General features: G+C 35.3%; 1 long non-coding RNA gene across 1 annotated transcript; it reads right to left on the minus strand.

Annotated features, from left to right (window-relative positions):
• Window positions 1-1,923: 1,923 nt before the first annotated feature.
• Window positions 1,924-2,490, minus strand: LOC111403772. The gene is made up of 2 exons (XR_002704532.1): window positions 2,387-2,490; window positions 1,924-2,286 (listed from the first exon to the last, which is right to left on the minus strand). It is a non-coding gene; the product is annotated as an uncharacterized LOC111403772 (long non-coding RNA).
• Between the last annotated feature and the right edge of the window lie 1,148 nt (window positions 2,491-3,638).

Raw genomic sequence — 3,638 nt, forward strand, 5'->3', positions numbered from 1 at the left:
CCCACCCCCACCAAAACCAAAAACCAGTTTGCACAAGTAAACGAACAAAACATGCAGCCACCACCACTGTAGTTTGGGCGTTCTCACAAGTAAATGAACAGAGCATTCGATGGGTTTTTATTTTCTTTCTCCCAAAAACTTATTTTCTTTCTCCCACAAACTAGTTCACACAAATGAACTGGGCATTAGATCATTTTCTCTCACTCTCTTTTTATTTTAGCAATGAAAACAAATCTCATCTTCAATGCCAATAAATTCTATCCCTTTAATTAACAATTTTTATGTAAAACAAAGTCAAACGAACACTAAAAAACACTTTTATTTTAATATTTTTCGCGTAGAAATTATATCAATCAAACACAATAATTTACAATTCCCGGGAAAACAATTTCTAGACAATTTAATTCTCTGTAATTCGTTTTCAAATCAATTCAATTTCATCTTTATAATCAAATGGACCCTTATTTTCTTTCTTCCACCTTTTATCGATGGGTTTTGGGAGGGAAATTGACGGTGGATGGCATTATAGGTTATTATTACACCAGTTGTGTTATCTACAGCTCTTTTAGTATGCTTTCTAACAGGACATCCAGCTGATGTACGTTTGTAATGGTTCCTGGAATACATTCAACGGATAATTTAACATAGATGGCTTAAAGTAGCAAATGTTGCAAAAATATGAAATCCTCATTAACAAGCTCATATTTTGTGACAAACTGCGAAGAGAGTTTCGCACGCGCAGAGAGAAAAATTCAATTTAAAATGCTGTACTGAATATGCATGATGCTACCCAATAACACGACTATATCGACTTTATATTGAACACTAGTCTATCGATGGGTTACGGGCCTTCCAATGGCACCCATCGTCTCCTAAACTCCTGTCATTACCGTCAATTTGAAAGTCATCAATCATCAGTTATCAAAATGTTTGGTATGATGGATGGATAGTGAACAGAATTCATTGTTGAATTTTCAGTAAGAATGTCATGAATTCAAAAAAAACATAATTGTTTTGATAAATCATATCTTGAGAAGTTGCCATAAATGGCCAAGCCTTCATGAATTCAACTTGCACATTTTGTACAGTACATGTATTAATATCCCGTTTGGGAGGGATTTTGAGAAGCGATTTTTTGACCGTTAGAAAAAAAGCAAGGTCCACCTGTGAAAGAAGAAGTCAAAAATTACGACTGAAATAGTGAAATAAGGGTCAAAAAATCGATTTTTTGGAGTAAAAAATCCCTCCCCAAACAGGCTGTAAAATTGTGTACCACGTGTTTTTGCATTTATTTAAGGGGATTCCAGTATTGGTAACTAAAACATCATACAATCAGAAGCCAATAAAAAGAAGTTACACATACCAAAATTTGCATGTTGTCCACAGGATCTGCAGATCAAGAGATCAAGTTCCCAATATAAGAAGTACCCATTTCTTATTTGAAAATTGAGGAGAAGACAGTGAAGCAGTAATAATGAGAAGACAGTTGTCAATAGTTGAAAACCAGATAATAATCCAGGTCCATAGAGATAGGCAGCGCTTTTTCTTTGCAAAGAGACTAACATAAATGGGATACAAATTGAACGATAGTAAGATATAAGGACACTGATAGTAAATTTATTCCCGTGAAAATGAAAAAAAAGAAAAAAAGATGGATTTATTTGGGTGATTTGTCACATGTTTGCTTTCTATTGATATAATAGTTTCTTTAGAGGCAGAAGATATAGATACACATAATTGAAGGCACGAGAAATAATATATCACAAGAAGGCAACCTCAGAATTTTCATCAAGAATTAGAACCTCAAATGTTTCCTAATCCTCCAGCACAGGATCATCCTCATCATATAGTGTGAAGGGTCTGAGCTCTTTTACATTCAAGGAGTGTTGTCTTTTACCATGCACCATATAATATTAGGATCTCTAAGAACAATAATAATAAATAAATGCACGACATGATTAAGCAATTAGGCTAACCATGTTAGAAGAATACATAGCTGGATAGATCATCAAGTACAGAATATCAGCATCAGAGCCACAGTATTATTACAGACAGGTTTAATGCAATTGATCAAATAAAACAGTCAGCGCTCAGCATTCAAGGGCAATATTTAAAATTGTGTCCCACCTTGGGTGAGGGTTCCCCTTCACCGTCTTTTATCCATACTTGCACCACCTATAGCCATATCCTGATATCCCCACATCACCGGTTGCATGAACAATGAATTTAGGTTTCTTTCCAGGCTTGGAAAAAGATTGTGAATCATCTGAGGCATTTTTCTTCAACCTCGCAATCAAAAGATGTATTGTGGTGACAAAATCATCTGGAAAAGAAAAACTGTAACACGATATGAAGAAATAATGACTCAAGCAAGTCAGCAACTTACCGTTTCTTTAGTTCAGTTTTGTGAATGTGCTTCGCGCTACCATTAATTTCCATGGTCTCATCAATGCCACTCGAGTCTTGTTGTTTTGTTTCAGGAACCTAAACCGGTCATCGGTGGCCGGCATCTCCTTTGTGTGAGCTTTAATCTCCTTCCCTTAGCTCCCTATAACTAAGTGTAAGCTCCGCCCTCGGCCCCTGCCGTCTAGATTAGGCCGAAACTGAAGTCGGTAGTAATTAATTTCGAATTTAGATGTTCTTCCAAATTCCAACTGAACCGCAGTGCCGTGAGTTGTCTGCCGGCGCAAGTCTGCTGCCTAATTTTTCATTTCTTCGATTTTGCATGCTGCCTAATTTTCATTTCTTCGATTTTGCAGATTCTCATTGATTCAGTCATTCTCAGTTTCTCACTAAGTCACTCTGTCAGTAACTTGGTATGTAAATTTATGTTGTGAAATTGGATTGATATTTGATAGTGTGAAATTGTGAAATAGTATAAATTGTGAAATTGCCATCACAATGAAATAGTACTTGTTCACTTGTTAAGTGTGTTTAGCTCTGAATAATGTTTCATTTGAGAAGAGTAACACTAGTAGGAGAATATTGAACCAGGGAGTGGAGAATTGGTGGGATGAATTGATTACCTTCGTTAGGAATTTGATTGATCGATGTTTCCATAGGGACGTGTTTCATTTAACTGTAGTAATGTTCACACTCGAGTGCCTTCAACTGTTTAAGAAATTTCTCCATGAATTATACAAGTCGGAGTTTGAAGAAGTGGAAGAAAAAGATCCCTTCAGCCCCAAGATGCCCATTAAGAACAAGATGAGTAAATAGTTGGTGCTTTTTCTTACTTTAAATGTATAGTTTGGTACAAGATGAGCACATAGCATATTTATGGCTTGTTTAGTTGGGTTTGCTTCTGCCATCACAATGAAATAGTATAAATTTTGAAATTGTGAAATAGTATAAATTGTGAAATTGCATTGTGAATTTGCGATTTGGAAGGTGAATTGATATTGTGAAATTGGATTGATAATGTGAAATTGTGAATTGGATTGTGAAATGTGAATTGCACTTGCGAATTGAAATTGTGAATTTATGATCCTTTTGTTATTATGAATTATTCTCACTCACTTCAAGTAATAACTGGATATCAAATGTTTAAATCCAGATATCAAATGAATAGATATTTTCAACAAAAAAGGAATGTAGATAGTGTTGATGAGGGGGCATCGAATAATGTGGATGTTGAT

The sequence above is a fragment of the Olea europaea genome, chromosome 11 (assembly GCF_002742605.1).
Source record: "Olea europaea var. sylvestris chromosome 11, O_europaea_v1, whole genome shotgun sequence".
Taxonomy (NCBI): Eukaryota; Viridiplantae; Streptophyta; class Magnoliopsida; order Lamiales; family Oleaceae; genus Olea; species Olea europaea.